The sequence below is a fragment of the Ambystoma mexicanum genome, chromosome 12 (genome assembly GCF_040938575.1).
Source record: "Ambystoma mexicanum isolate Mex_15411 chromosome 12, UKY_AmexF1_1, whole genome shotgun sequence".
NCBI lineage: Eukaryota > Metazoa > Chordata > Amphibia > Caudata > Ambystomatidae > Ambystoma > Ambystoma mexicanum.
The window spans coordinates 641985452-642002359 of NC_090936.1; the positions used below are offsets into that span (position 1 = coordinate 641985452).

Here is a 16908-nt window from a genome sequence, read left to right on the forward strand (position 1 = left end):
AACGCAGCTGTATTATCGTATTTAACGTGGGCGGAGCAAAGCCAGCATAACAAACTCCTCCCAGAAGTCGGCCTTCAAGCTCACCCAAATGTCAAAGCATCAATCCAAAAGTCCGAAGGAGTTGTGGATGCCGGGATCACCCCGTTCGCTTCCATCAGAGAGGCAACAACATACGCCCTAGTTCCGCTGCACGAGTACAGTATGTCCATCACGTCCCTTGTAAAATCTCCCCGTCCGTCCTGGACTAGGGGTAGTGCAGTACGTTCTCATACACAATACGCTCTGGTATTGATACTGACAATAATGGCATCTCATCTGCAAAGCCTGGGGAACCTAGTGCCCCGCCCCTGTCGGGTGGGCGGGGAGACCCTGTCGCTGGACGCCATTTTACCAGGGAGGCAGTGACATCGGAGTAGCTTTATAATGTGTGGCTTCCCGGGAGCGATGCGTTTGTACACACTACTAGGTTGGTAGCGCTGCCACAGGAATAGCCCCTGCAGCTATACCAGACAGCAGGAGTAGCACCCCTGGCTGTGTTTTTGCCAGCACAGTGTAACCGCAGTGGAGCTGCTGCATTGTTTTGGTGTTCACTGTGGGATTCTTGCTGCCTGGCGTTTAAGCCCCACAGGTAGGTGGCATTTCGAGCGCTGGAGAGACAGGGGGGTGTGGGTGTACCCACCGTGCATTTATTTTACGCAGCTTAGACAACCGCTTTGTTCGCTACCTGCGTGTTATCCCTTAGGGTTTGTGAGATGGACAGTTACCTGAACGTCAGCCCTCCCCACATTGGTATGTGTTGTGACAGTAAATAAGTGGGCGTGTCGTGTTGTACACACACGGTCCTCTTTTTGTAACCAACCGCCCCTTCTAACTCTTGAGGCCACACTTTACTTGTGATGTACCCGCAACGGCATCATTACCTGCCCTGGCACACACCCCTCTTTGCCATAATGTATCCCTTAATACCGTATCGCCTCCAGTTGTTGCTTGCCCCTACCATTGGACACGATGCCGCCTCCTAGACCTAAACATCCGACTTCTGACCGCCCTCTGTACTGTTGCCAGTCTCCATGCCACCCCCTTACGAGCTTAGACCCCCATCGTGTATCCAGCTGCCTTTACTGCACTCGTATACCCCCTTGGCAAGTTACGTTAGCTGATACATTTGAACTGGTGTCAGTGTTCGGTACCTCCCCCCCTCCGTGTTTACATTGCGGTCCACGCCCCCTCTACAGACCCGCCCCCATCTGTCTCATAGTCCTTCCCTGGCGGTCCACTGCAATGCCTCCCTATTGGTGGTTGCGTGGGAACAGTCGACTATTTTTTACCACGAAACCTTTCCATACAATAACATTTGATAATTTCCTTTGGGGGCGGGGTCCTAAAGTTTCTTCCATGGCGGAGGGTCTTGATTACTGAAGTCCGATTGAACAGTGGCAGAAGGCTGATCGCTGCTGTTTTGTAGAGTATTCGTTGAAGTTTAACTCTTTTGGAAAATAACCACGCTTCGCTAGGACAGTGGCACGAGACGTGTAATCTGCTAGTACAAGCAAAGTTATGCGCAGAAAAAGGAGACTACACACAGCAGAGTTGTGCCCCTGCGCTGCTTGGCAGAATGTTCTACCGGCAGGCTCGGACTGGCCCGACCCAAAAACACAAAATGGGCCAGTTTGACCATGCGACTAGTCTTGACCAGTGCTATTGAATAAATATTTTTTAAATGCACAATTTTCATCATTTTATCAACCCTCCCACCCCCCACTACTCAAACAGTCGGTCACAAAAGGAATGCATTGTCATTTGCAACTGTGAGCCACTTTTTCATTGGCGCCAGAGACTATTGTATGCCCCAGTCCGACCCTGTATACAGTCAGTCTAACTATATGTATTCAGTATATTTACTCTGCTTTTCTACTGTGCCAAATCACCACCGTATCAGTTTCCATACGCTAAATGGTCCGATAATCACTTGTTGTCTGCAGGAGCATCTCCCAAATCGGTGTTCGCACGGGACAAAGTTTCCTTCTTGACGGTCTCGTGGGGGCAACTTTTTGCCACAAAACCTTTCCATGCATGGTTCGGGGTACATTTCTAATAAAAGCTGTTTTGTAATTTCATTTGGTGCCAATATCCTAATATTTCTCCCATGGGCAGGAGGGGCCGAGTACTAAAACCCTGTTGAACAGTTGCGGAAGAACCGACCTTTTCACCACAGCTCTTTTGTAGAGAAGTAATAGTCATTGAATTAACTCTGTTGCAAAATAGTCACAACGGGAGTCGAGAGCAACTGCTCACCAGGCTGCTGCCTTGCAAACTTCTGGGGGAGTTCGTAGGAGACATGCACGCGTTTACAAGTCCCTGGCAGCCCCTTGCTGCTCTAGTCAGTTGTAATGCGGGGCACTTCAGTGGAAAGAGGAGGTGTGGCACGTCTAGCTGTTTATCTTATTGAATGCATTAAAAAAAGGGATAACAGAGACATAAGAAAAGGAGCGACCCTACCGGAGACCCGCACCGCGCTCCTGCTCTGCAACACTCGGAGAACAAGGACAACCGAAGCAGCTTCCACCAATCGCTAAATGCAGCTATGTTGATTGAGCGGAGGTAACGTGGCTGTCATGATGGGTGCGCCTCCCAGGCACTTCTTGGGCCTACAATGTTCTGTCAGGCAAACCTTCCCAGCTCGAGTGTGTGATGCAGAATGGAGAGTGGAGACTCCTGACTATGCCAACTAAAGGAGTGACTATCCAGGTGGCGACCAACCACCTGCTGCCTTGCAGAACTGAGAAACGTTACCCGACTGTGCCCAGCTCCATTGTGGGAAGTGGTAATAAGGAGTTTGCACCTCCACATCAGTTACGGTAGCATAGGGTAGGTACTAAGCTAGGCTGCAGCAGACCACGGCCCTTCTCTAGTTAAGTCCTCTGGTGTTTCATTTGCGGGATCTCAGTGATTATCCAGACTGTCCTCATGTGTACTCACAATTATGGGACGGGCCTTTTCTGACGTGTTCTGATGAAGACGAGGGGCAAGACTATAAAGGTTAGCACAGCTGGTATCCATTTATTTTGTAAATTAAATATGTCTATTGTGGCGTTGTGCAAGATTCTCTGGCGTGTGTTTTTCTAATGTGCCCAATTCATTTATATATTGACTCAAATCTGTAATTTATAGACAATGCTGTGTATTGTGAAGTGATTTTCATTCCTAGGGTTCCATATAGATGTTAACCAGCTGTGCCTAGGGCCATATTTTACTGCTGTATGGTTCTCCATACAGTTGGCGGGGCAGCCATCTCCTGCATCAACATTTTATTACAAGTAGCCTTTAGGTTTATACCTTCCCAGATCAGCTGGCCTGGGGTGTTTCAGTAATGACACGAGGTCTATCTGGGTGGCAGCGAGACAGGACAGAAACCTTCCTGCAAGCCTCCACCTCCCTCCTGGTGCTCCTTCTAACGGCCCAGCAACCAAACCACTAGCCTCCCTGCGAGCCTTGTGCCTCCTGTTTTTGGCCTTGCACCAGCCAATGGCCAGGCAAAATACTGATGCCAAGCAATCGCCTCATCACTCCCCCACCCATCCCTGCAACACAAACTACAATAATCATATATTGCTTATCGTGATACCATACAGAGAAAAAAAAAGTTTACATCAAACTCTAGCACTATAGAAATGAGGTTTTACAAACCTTAACTACCTAAATGTAATAATATCTCAATAGTTTTACTAATTAACTTGAACAATGCATGTGAATAGCGCTAGGATATACCCTTTGAACTGTAACAGCGTTTTCTTACTCTGCCTTGCCATTGAGATTGTGATCTGAGAACTCAACGCTTTATCAGCTGCCTCTCACATGTGTTTCCCAGAGTGCCTTGTTCCATTCCTGACCTCTGTCCAAAATATTCACTGTATCAAAATACAAGGGTACCTGTTACACTACTGGTCCTCCAGGTAAGAATTAAGTCAACAAACAAAAATAGACCATAGTACACCCTACTCTATTACAAATGTGTTTCCTTGTTAAACAGCCCAGTCGGCTTGTCAACTAGTCTACATGTGTTTCAGTTGGTTATGTGGGCTTCTGTTGTTGCCCTCTCTTTGTCCAACCTTCTTCAGGATGATGGTGGGGCTCCAATGACGCCTCACCCTCAGAAATATGGAGTGGGAGATGTCCTCATAAAATACAAACAGTACATCCTCATTACCAGATGGCTTCAACCAACCTCATTATTTATACATCATCAACACATATCAATTGTGCGTATAATTCTTTCTTAATCATACAGATCCAAACTCATCTCCAATAATGGGTCATGGGGCAGTGTAAATCATGGAATACATCCTCAGCTCTGTAGTGGTTAAACCCGTTCACCTGTTCAACAAAGGCAGAGGGTGAGAAAAAACTGCCTCTTCTATTTGTGCTTACAAGCAATTCATAGCATTGCATCCTATTTAGCATCCTGTCAAAATTTAGATGCAACTTCTACACTTACTTCCAATCTTTAGGCAGAACTTGCAGGTGCCCCAGTCGCCCACCGTATTTCTGTCCGTGGCGCCTTTATCCAGAGTCAATAATTAGTGATGTCTTCTGTGTTCTGACCATTCCCGCAGATTACGCGTGTTTTCAACTAAAGGAGAAGCGGGAGATCAAACACAATATGGTCAGATTAGCCATTGCCTCACCGTTCACTCTAATGGACTGCATAGCTGACGCTTATTTATCTCGCATCTGAAGCCCACACTGAACTATACTCGTGTGGGGCACTTCTTTCCTCATTTTTCGTCTTTCAAGTCATTTCATTTTTTATTTTCCCTCTTAAACCGTGCACTATCGCGTGTTCCTGTCTGCATTGAGAGATTTGTTGTGAACATCCCAGCTGCACACCTCTAACGGCCCGCTCAAGGATGGGCCATTTTTTCCAATATTTCATTTGCTTTTCCAGGACGTACACCATCCCGTTTCCCTGTGTATGTGTACATTGGGTCATGCACATACAAATTGGACATATCTTCCGGACCGCTTCAGGTCGAAATATCATTTGACTAGCCTGTTGCTTATGACAATGCAGCGTGCCTATGTGTGCTAAAAAAAACCGAAATATCGCATTATTTACAGTTACCTGCAGTTCCCCTATGGGGGTCCTGTGATCAGCCCTAGCTATACTCAAAGAAAAACCTATCATGGATATGGAAAGAGGACTCACTTAGCCATGACTTTTAAACAACCTCGGGATTTTTAATGTGTCCCTCACAAATGTGCCTCGCACCCTGAAGTGCGCGGGAGTGTGAAAATGCAGGCATCGCTATCAAGCTTTTGCATATGCAACTTTCTACTTACTGATCAGCCATCACCTAGCAAACTCGTGCCACATGGGGAAATGGCATCCAATATAACCAGAGGACTGAACCATATCCTGTTGTGCAATTCAAGGCCTCCTGGATGCAACATAAATCCTCTGACGGATTGAGTGCATGGTGTATAGTTGTATCACATACACGGGAAACTACCCAGTCAACCTCTCAGTAGTGCATGATGGATAATGTAGTCCACTTTGTAGCCCTGTTATCTGGACAAATGCATTCAACTATGACCCCTATTATCAACCGGCCAGGTTTTGTCACATATTTAAAGAACACCAAAGTGCCTCATAGATTCTTCCATCTCAGAGTTAACATCAGAATGTATACGTCATACATATGTTCAATGCTCATATATCAACTTATTCCACTCTACAGACACATTCAATCCATGGCGCACTGTGTCTAGGGAATATATCAGTTTTTGTTCCATCCTGTGCAGGAGGGTGGCTATGTCTCCTCCTCGTGTTTGTGCTTTTATGGTTTGTAAAACAAACCATTTAAAATCTTTATCTGTATGTCCAGTCTTTATACAGTGTTCCACCAGAGGTTTATCCGGCACTTTATTTCTAATACAAGATCTGTGCTCGGATATTCTCTGGCGGACCTGTCTGATGGCTTTGGCTACATAAATCAATTTAGGGCAGATAATATATATGAGATTCTTATTGAGACAGTTTGTGTGTTGTCTAAATTGCCATTTCACTGTACTGTGGTGGAACTGATGCTTGGTTTCTGTGAACGGGCATGCTGCGCAATTGACACATTTATGGTGTCCCGTGACCGGGGGTAAACCCCATTGGTTAAGCACTGCTTGGGCTCTGTCAGTGTCTCTGTATGTATGGACTAGTTTTTGTCGAAGGTTAATATTCCGCTTAAATGCATTTTTGTTGCTAAAATCCTGGGCTGTTTGACCAGATGCCAGTTCTTATTGATGCTTTTCTGGATCAGATTGCTAATTTGATTATATGTGGTCACACAGATCAGTCTGTAATTTTTAGGCTTGACATTGGGGGTGAGACACACCTCACGGTGTGTGTTGGCAGCTCTTTTGTAATTTTCTCTGACCAATTTTCTGGGGTGCCCTCTTTCAATCTTTCTTTTAAATGAGTGGCATGGAGTATACATTCTCCCTTTTCAGTACAGTTCCTCTGGATTCTCAAATACTGTCCATAATGTAAATTTAGTTTAAGGCCATCCGGATGGAAGCTGGAATAGCGTAACAAAGAATTTTTATCAGTTGGCTTTCTATAGAGTATTATGTTAAGACCGTCCGCCGATTTGTGGATTGTTAAATCCAGAAAGTTGACTTGCTCCATGCTCCACTCAATTGTGAAGTTGATGTCGCAGTCACATTTATTGACCCACTCATGGACAGAATTCCATCAGTGATGTTACTGTGTCTCTCCAAATTAAAAACACATCATCGATGTATCGCTTCCACAACATCCAAAAGCAAAGGTGGGGACCCCTACACGGGCATCTGGGGTGAGTTCAATATATATTAAACAGAGGATGCCCCGTGTGCTGAAAAAATCAATAAATGTGTTTCAGTAAACGCATGCTGAGGACCAGAGAGTGTGTTCTTATTAAAAATATATCATTTTATTCTGTTACAATTTCATAAAATACATAATTTTTGAACAATTATAAGACAACAATTCATTTCCAATCAACATTTTTGTGAACAAAAGGTTTTTGGTGCAAATAGGAGAAATGTTTACACAAAATGCGCTATGTGTATACCACGAACACACCATTCTACCATTCATCTTCACAATCAAATCTAGTTTGTATAGAGACATTCTAAATAACTTTTACAGTAGTAATCTTCCTACTTTGACAGTCCACCATTATGTATCAACTATAAGTATCCAAGATTATTCTAGTAGTATTCCTCTCATCATTGGATTTCCTTTTGTATAGTTTCGACTTGACATCAATTGGCCAGATTTTACAGAACCATTGGTCAATGTCTTCTTCAGGATAAGTAGACTTATTTAAAGGCTTGATCCGTGCTACAACATATAAAACAACAACATGATTTAAAACATTAAATACTGCTTAAAAACATAGACAAACAACATTGTTAAAAACACAATCTCTGAGCTCCCTCAGTATGCTACCGTTATTTCATAAATGGGGAGCAAACTTCAATTTTGTTATAAACTCAGACCCAAGATGCTCAGGGTTAGTTCACCTCCTAATGCAAAAATCAGGGGTAAATGAATTACCATTGTTAAAATTGGGCCACTAAGTCCCCAACTGTCTTCAAATAAAAACCAAGAAAACCCCCTTACTGTACATTCCTGTCAGTTCAAGCAATTATAAGCCCCCACAGGGTGCACCATGCAGAAGGCCAGGGTTAAAGAGATCTGTAAATCAAGGCAATCTCATGTGTACCTTTAAAACATCCATTTAGAAGAAGTTTTTTTGCAGCTTTGCAAAAAGTTCCGATTCCCGTGGTTTCCCACTGTGTCTTTCCACTAGCGCTCAGTGAGTGAGCGAAATATTTATAGCTCCACCTCAAAGGCAAAGTGTTATTCCTGTGAATATAATAGGATAAAATAGATACATGTTAGCTGAAGCATAGTGTGTCTCTAGTTAGCAAAAAACAGTGTTGTACCATATCTGATTAACAAGAACACTATAGTACCGTTGTGCTTTTGATCTTTCCAGTGCTAGTGTTGATTTTTGCATAGGAAAAAAGTCATTTTACCTTAAATAAGTTTCTACCGAGCTGGGGCACACTTGCTTCCCTGCTACCGAATTCGCTCAACAGTAAATGACTACCAAGAGAAAGAGGAGGGAAGAGAAGGAAGGATAGTCAATGGGATTATTATTTCTAATGCGTGAAACTACATATCCCTTAATTCCATTTGCTTAACACCAGAATTAATCTGAGAAAGGGTGCTTTAAGTCTTACATTGCTAGTGTAGATTTTTACATGAAAAAAGGTAATTTTACCTTCAAAAAGTGCTCTAGCGCGCTGGGACACACTTGCTTCCCAGCTGTCAAATTCACCCACCAGTATTTGACTAAAAAAAGGGGAAGGTGGTGGGAAAGAAGGATAGTCAATAGACTTAGCCCTTTGTTTAGCATCAGAATTCGTATGTGAGAAGGGGCCCTAGGTTAACTTACCTTGAATGCTGGCTTCAAAAACAAGGGCCTCGCCTACTCAGGAACACATGAAAAAACAGCAGCGATACAGAACCGCGGCCGTCAGCTGTTCCGAACTGGACATTAGGTTTACTTCCTGCTTCCTTTTAAAGGGGAACTTGTCATGATGCCTACACCCGGAACACCAGGCCAGGCCCAGCACCCCCGGGAGCAAGCATCACGCCCCCGGGTAAAAGCCCAGCAGCCCTTTATAGGGGCTCTTTGGACTCTGCCCTGGCGCCGTTGGCGCCAGGCTCATGTTGGGCATCAGTCCTGGCGCCATAGGCGCCAGGCTCATAAGGGGAAGTGTTTGGTGCACTTACCTGAAGCAGACCATGCTGCACACTCACCTGATGCAGACCATGCTGCATGAAGAACCAAGCCAAATGAGGCTTAGGAGGGACTATTTTTCTGAAGGAACTATTTTGTTACTTGGGTGGGGCTGTGGAAGAATACTCACCTGGAACTTCTTCCAAAGCTATTTAAGCCACGCCCGGACAGCCACACGTGCTTCGCGTTGTTCTGCATCCCAGCAGCTGAACGCTCACCGTGTCTGCTCCTGCACATAGACTCCAGCCACGCCCGCCTCGAACCTGGAACACCTGTAAGGGAATAAGAGAAGAGAAAGGTGAAAACCAAGAACTTATTCAACCTTCTTACCTGCATCCAGAATCTTCACGCCAGCATTCCTGAAGGAAGACTTCCATTTAAAAGCACCGCGTTGCTCGCTGCAGCGCCGCGCTTCACTCACCTGTTCCCGAGACGCCGCCCGGCTCCATCGCGGCTCTCAGCACCGGTCGCCACATCTCTGCACCTAGGGGAGAGAAGAAGAGACAAAAGGTGAGCAAGGGAACACAAGAGGAAAGCCGAATTTTCAGCCATATTACTTACCGACTTTTCTTGGTGAGCCATTCCACATCTCGGGTCGGCGCTGCATCTTTGGCAGGTACCACACCCCGGCCCCTATGGGGAAAGGACAAAAGACATTACTGGGGAATTATAAAGACATTTAGAGGGGGGGTCGCCCTCATCACTAACTCACCTGATTTTACCACCAGCAATTTAACCCCTCAACGCATCGCCTTTGTTCTGCACCTGAAATAAAGGACAGAAAAGACAACATAAAAGGAGGCTCACACTTGAACTTTTGCATCTTCATACTTACAGCGTATCGCTCAGAAAAGTCAAGTGGATGTGCCAGCGCCATTCTGAAAACCAGTGAAGTAACTGGACGAACGCGCGCCCCTGCACCAGAAGCAGGATGGAGAGTTCATCCTTCCAAACCATAAGGTGAGCTTAAACCGGGGGTTTTGGAGGAATCCGAGAAGAACAAAGGGGGGGAAGGGGGGAGCAAGCACACTATTCAGCAGACAGTTAATCCCCTTTCTCATCTGCAGAAGGATATTCCTACGGGCCCGACAAGCAAGATTTGGGGGTCCTGTTCAATCGGTGGTCCGAATTCTGCGCATCATGCTTGAAGAGGCCACAGCAACCCAGACCAGACCAGCGCCTCCGTGGGAGCCAGGTGAGCGTTACAAACTTGCATTCTAATCTGCCAATCGCACAATTGCTCCTTCAATCTTAAAGGAGATAGAAAGAGGACTAGGCATTACCTCAGTCTAATCCAAGCTCAGGGTACACTCATAGAAACAAAAAATGGACTATTTCTTCAAGATGAATTTAGCAAACACGCTCTCTAATGCATAAAGGTGGAATACGATAAAGGCTAAAAGATAAGGACAACCCAAGTTAGTCAAAAAATAAGAATAAGAAGTATAATCATTAATGTAGATTATAAAAAGGAAAATTAAATTTAAAAAAAAAACGAAAATAGATTGAATTAAAAAAACGGAATAAAGCAGCCCAGCATGCGGCGATCCTCAACCAGAGTGGAAACCTTATGATAGAAAAAAATCCTAAATAGTCTTAAGGAAATGGTGTTACGTTTGAAAAAACACCCCCGGGACAGCCGCCTTACTCCCAGCGTGCTGCACAGAGCCAACAACGTTTCATTAAATGGGAAAAAGAAATAAAGATAATAAAGAAAAAGAAATGGGTATAGAAGGGCTAACTGCTGTTGCCTAAGAAAGCGAGAAAGGGGCTAACAGCTGTTGCCTAAAAAGAGAGAGCAGCGCCAAGGCAAACAAGCGGATGTGTCCATACATCTGAATGTCTGTATCATTAGGGAACAACAGGACCGCCAAAACTGGTTCATGATATTTCGCAGCATTACTAAAGATAGGAGTGTAACCATAGCAGATATATTAACTCCATTCCTCCTGCAAATTAAGCCCGTCACACTCTCTAGTCCTCAGCATGCGTTTTCTGAAACACATTTATTGAATTTTTCAGCACATAGGGCATCCTCTCTGTTTAGTATCGCTCCCACAAAACCCATATGTTTGTCTTTTTAACATGTTATTATGGCCCTGTATGAACATGTCTTCAAAATGGCCATGTAAAGGTTAGCCACATCTGGGGCAAATGTGCCGCCGATACTCGCTCCCTTTAATTGCTTAAACAATTGCTGTTTAAAGAGAAAACAATCTTCAGTCATTGCCAACCGTGCCCATTCTAGGATGAAGCCGGTGCGTGGAATTGGGGGCTGTTCACATTGGTCCAAACAGTTTGCTAATACCTCTAAACATTCCATTTGGGGAATAGATGTGTATAGCAATCCGCCATCCATAGTCGCCAGAATGTCACCTAGTTGGATTTTAATGTCTTTGAGGATTTTAATCATATCAGTTGTATCTTTGACATAGGCTGGCATTTTCAGAACAAACGGTTTAAGAAAGAATTCTGTATAAACACAAAAGGGCCAACATGGAGTCTATTGCAGAAACTATAGGTCTCCCGAGGGGGTTTTCTGCATTTTTGTGCACCTGGTGTAGCATATAAAACTAACCTCTTTTAGGATGGGTCTTACACAAAAAACAGCCCTCATCTTGACTCGCCCATTCCTCCTTCATAGCGTGACACATCAGGTTAGTAATCTCCTCCTATAATCTGGTGGTAGGAACCTGATCAGTTTTGTATAGGACCCTTCGTCAGCCAACAGTCGTAGAGATTCTTTTTCATAGTTACTAGTTTCCATAACTACAATGCCTATCACTACAGTACCTCCCCCTTTGTCTGCGGGCTTGATTGTTAACTCCCGTTTGTCACACAAATCTTTGAGGCTCAGTCTTTCGAACTTGCTCAGGTTATCTTGTTGGTAATTGCTGTTCTTAATTGCATTGTGCATTTGCTTGATCACAATATCTTCAAATGCTAGTATCTCTGCGGGGCATGTGGGGCGTGTATCTCTGCAGGGCATGTGTGGTCGACTGAGGGCTTCTTTAGAAGCGGGTGCACAAGAGAGTGCTTAAGGGGGTGGGGAAAGTTCAAGTGGCAAAGGAGTGATTTCAGAAATCGGCCAAAGCTGGAGCAAGGGTGTTGATGTAGTCCTTGATAGTTCTGGAGGAGCACGGGAGAACCTGCTTTGATGAGACTTTCATAGATCAGATTTGTCTAGAAACATTGTCGGGGGTGAACGGGAAAGGAGGAGGAGAGATGGGCCAGGGATGGTAGAGGAGGACGACGAGGAGGTAGAGGAAGAGAGGGCGGACAGGATGTCCTCCGTTTTAGTAGTGAAATGAGAGGTGAAGGCCGTGCAGAGGGCCTGGGATGGAACAGGAGAGGTGGAGACTGCAGCAGGATTGGCCAGCTCCCTGCAGATTTTGAAAAGTTCGGCCGAGTTGTTAGATGCCACAGAGATGCAGGCTTGAATGTAGGTTCTTTTCTTAGAGAAGACAGAGTCTGTACTGCCTTCGGAGCAGGCCAGTTTGTCAGGGGGTGCACCCGAGGCCCTCCACTTCCTCTCCGCCAACCTACACTTGCATTTAAGGGTGGCGAGGTCAGAATCGTACCAAGAATTGCACTTGGATTTGGGCTTTAAGTGGGCCCCCATGACAAGGACATCCACAGTGTTAGAGATAGAGAGAGGAAGGTTAAAGAGGGCTGTCTCAGGGTATGGGTCAGTCAAAGGTGCAGGAGGAGGTGAGAAAGTAGTGGCAAAAGCCTCAACTGACACACGCTTCATGGGTCGGATGACTGAGAAGGTAGGTGGCAGTGCTGGAGTCAGCTTGAACTGCGGGAGAGAGAGAGGTGGGAAGAAAGGAGAAAGTGATCACTCAGAGAGAAGGAGTGGTGAAGGAGTTAGAGAAGGGGAGGTCTGAGGAGATCAGAACATCCAGGGTGTGCCCTGCAGATTGAGTCGGGTCAGAAGGAAGAATAGAGAGAGCGAGAGAGAGAATCTCAGAAGTTGCAAAAGAGTCCTGAAGAAGGGCTGATAGCATCCAGGTGGATGTTCAAGTCTCAGAGGAGGGGAAGTTGGGAGGTAGAGGCAAGGAGCGAGAAGGATAGGTCAGCCCATTCAGAGAGGAAGAGGGTGACCTGGCCTGGTGGCCTAAAGATGGTGCCCACAGTGAGAGAGGCAAGGAGAGATGGAGAGCCTGCAGACCAGGCATTCAAAGGAGGAGTAGTGCTGCGTTGGAATGATAGAAGCAGGGATCCACTCTGGGAAATTCATGGCTACACCCCCACTGGGACGGTTGGTTCTGGGTTCAGAGTGGATCTTGTAGCCATCAGTTAGGAGAGTGTTGAAACTTGTGACAGAGCTGGCCATGAACCAAGACTCGGTGAGACTGAGTACCTCAAAATCAAGCTCTTCCAGGAGATGGAAGATATCAGAGGAATGTTTGACACCTGAGCGAGAGTTGAGAGTAGCAATGTGGAGCAGGTTGCCACATTTAAAGGACTTTGAGGGAGGTTTACAGGCCAGAGGTACACCCTGCGGAAGTGTTAGAGGTGCCCGAGGATGGCAGAGGAGGAAGGAAGAGAAGGGAGGATAGTCGGAGAGGGGGAAGAGTGCCAGAGGGATGGCAGGGGAGGGAGGCAACAGGGTGGCCAGAAAAGCATCAGAATGTACCTCCCACGTTTTACCAAGCGTGTCTGCTAACATGGTATAACTTCATTAAGTGCGTCTGTTACTATGGACCTTCCTTTCAGGTTAAAATAACAGACTTTTGCCACCCGAAACTACAACTCAAGTTAACATCTCTCCCTTTGCCTTCTGACTCAAATTTTAATCGCTCTGGCTGCATTGTATTAGGCAAATCTTTCTTGCATATGTGCCAAGAGATGTGTGATGACTCACACATTCCTAATACAAAGGAGGGAGTCTCTGATATAGATACTGTCCAGTCCTCATTACCTAATCGGGTCTCGTTGAACCAAGTGCTCTTACCTAAATTCACTTATGCCACTCCAAACAATTTACAACAAGGGAAAATTCCCAATATTCTCCCTAATGTTGACACCCTTGAACCATCCTCCATTTCAGCATTACATCTGTTGCTAGAATCAATAATGAGTTTGTATGACAATATCAAAGACAGTCCAACAAAATTCCTCTCTTCTGACAGTTATTTAAAAAAAACAGATTGAGAAGGGGTGTATCCAGGGAAAATCCGATTCCATTAGGGGTGGCTTGCCTTTAGAAATTTCTAATCTGGAGGTTTTGGACCTTGGAAATTAACTCATGTACTATTGTCTACTTCACCATCCTTTTATCAAGATTGAGTGCTTTCCCAGATTTGTTTCAATCACCAGGAGATACGAAAGTTGTTGTGTACACTGAATTGAAGAGAGCTTGGCATGCTCCGAACGCCCTGTATAGTGTGGGAGTGCGAAGAAAACAAAAAATCTCCCCAATGTGAATGGAAACAAGAAAAGATACTCCAGGGGTAATGTCTACAGTCTCTACCACTGGTGTTCAACAGCAAAGTGGTGAGCCTCCAGCTTGGACCTGCCATTCTCTCCTGCACTCTTCCTTCACCCAGTACGGCTTCTGGTTTTAAAAGTCCAGCGCACATTAGAGTTTGGAAAACGACTAGTGTGCTTGTTGTTCTTTGAGCTCTTGTCAATCTGCATCAACTCCATCCTCTCGTTCGTCTCAGTAATTGAGGCTTTATGGGAGCTGAAGTCCCTATATGCTATTGGATTTCTGAAATTATGTTGTTCAAATGTTTTAGACAGGAAAACATCAGGAACAGGAGGTGTTTGGTGTGTTGATGTTTAAGGTATGAATGAGATTTTGACTAGTGACAAAATGGAAGGGGTTTCTAGCTTTTACATTGGGTGGCATTTGATGGATGACAAGCCATCAAGAACTTGGGTATTATAAGGTCTTCAGGAAGAAGGGGAGAATACAGCGTGTGGTCTGATGGCGTCCCCACCTCGCCCCAACAGCTGTCTACTCCCTTGTGATCCTCTCTCCTAAATCCCCAGGGTCAGGATCAGATAGCGACTGCTGTCCCTTGGCCACATGGGAGGAGGTCACTGCCAGGGGCAACAGTGCATCAACTGTGGCATTACAGGACATTGCAGTGTCTAACGTTGCTGGGTGAAAAAAGGTCAGTTTGCGTGCAAGGCACCGATAAATTGGCAACATAGATCATGAGTGTTAATGACCACAAAGGGTAAAAATCGACCTAATAGGAGTTGGGGTACTAGCCATCTCATGCTCACCTTGCACAATCATAATGAATGAGATTTGAAAGAGCCTCCTCAATGTGTGGCTGAAATAAGTTCAAGCTGCAGAATTGGGCATAAGGATTCCAGTAGGGCTCAACTATGAAGGATAAAGCTGCAAGGAGTCACCCAAGTACTTACAAAGGATGACTTGCTGTTTTAAAAATGTACTTTGTTGGGAAAGGTCCATGTCCCCGGATGGAAGGACCAGCAAAGCCTGAACATTAGACTTGAGCCCAATAATCGGAAACAAGTCGCAATTCGAGCCATAGAGGAAATTCCAAGAAGTCTTCATAAAAAAGCAGGGCGTGCCAAAGAATGAGCCCACAAGTTCAAGTTTTAAAGGAGCAACACCAGTCGCGCATTAAGCCTGGGGCTACCAATTTGTTATACAGGAATAACTTGTGACAGAAATGCAGTGTGCATGTCGAAAATAATCCTAGAACCCATTGGGACAGCCAAATGGCTGGCTGTAATTTTGGTAGCCTGGAAGGCCAATGGGAAGATCAGAATATGTGTGTGGAGTTTAGAGACCTAAACAAGTACAGAATTGGTGACAGATTTTGCATGCCCTTAATTTCGGAAAATAGTCAACAACATAAAGGGGGCAAATAAGTTTCCATGTTAGACTTGTCCACAACCTGCCATCAACTACCTTTGGTCGACAAGAGCAATAACTTGTACTCCCTTTTCTCCATACTTGTGGGATATTCTGCCCTTCAGGATGGGACCAGAGCATTTCTTGGCAGCATCCCAAAAATATTGTCCTTTTTAAAAATAAAAATATTTACGCAGGGTCAGCGTGCATATGGCTTGTAAAGGGACCATGGAAAAGGACACAGACAACCGATTCAAAGTTAAAAATAAACACTTTTATTAACCTAAACGGAAAGGCCGAACTTGCCCTATGCTAAGGTGGGGTTTCCCTACCTAAAGAAAACAAAGGAAAGTCTGAGTTAAAGAGTTCAACTGAAGAATCTGTCTGTGTCCAAAACCTATACTTGCCCTCACAACTAAATCTGTACAATGTGTTGGGATGTCAGCAACCAAAAAGAAAACTGTGTATAACACACATTTCTGAGCTTCTTCCAGCTCGCAGCTTCCTTTCAGCTCCCTCCAACAAGTATGAAACAGTTCCACAAAAAGTCTCAAAATGACCCTTCGTGGACTAAAGAGGAAATAGTCTGAATCAGGACTGGGGTTCAAGTTTCAAATATTAGTTCCTTTTTGATTTGTAGCTTTCACATACGTGGACATCCGTACTCCCTGTCATTTTTTTAAAGTTCCACTGTAAATTAAGCTGCAACATCTTTTATTTGTGGGTTGCTAAGTCACATTCAATTGAGAACTCCACCTGCTGTGGTTTTGGTTTTTCATTAAGTTGTATTCCTTCCAATCTTTTAATATAGTATAAATTGTTTGGATGAGAGGTTCTGTTGCCTGTCTGGATTTATTTCTGATAACAAGTTTTTGATTCAGTTTGGTATTCAATAATCATGAGTTTTGCTTATTCCTTTGCGCTTTAACTGTTGTTCAATACGTGTTTCACTTAAAGGCATGGTCTAGTAAAAAATGTTATTGTCCCTACGGGTCGGCCATGTTTTTTTAAGCCTAAGTGGCTCGATTTTAGAAAACTTTCCTATGGACCTTACCCGAGTTTTCGTCCATTAAACGCACGCGAAAACAAGCACCAGGGAGACGCCATTTTCTGATAATCCTATCTTTTCCCCCATCGCCCTGTCTGACCTGCTTTTGCGGCACTAAATCAATTCCCCCGCCCCTGAGCCTGTCATCAGGAGACTCGTACCGCCCA

General features: G+C 44.9%; 1 protein-coding gene across 4 annotated transcripts in view; it reads left to right on the top strand.

The window, feature by feature from the left end:
* The first annotated feature begins 367 nt into the window (after positions 1-367).
* KMT2E (lysine methyltransferase 2E (inactive)) overlaps positions 368-16908 on the top strand; it is a 3564841-nt gene continuing 3548300 nt past the window's right edge. For 2 of the 4 annotated variants that reach the window (XM_069629119.1, XM_069629120.1), the window contains exon 1: positions 368-628. The gene's annotated coding sequence lies outside the window, so the exon portion shown is untranslated. The remainder of the gene's footprint in view (positions 629-16908) is intronic. The other 2 variants (XM_069629118.1, XM_069629121.1) reach the window with 1 other exon arrangement.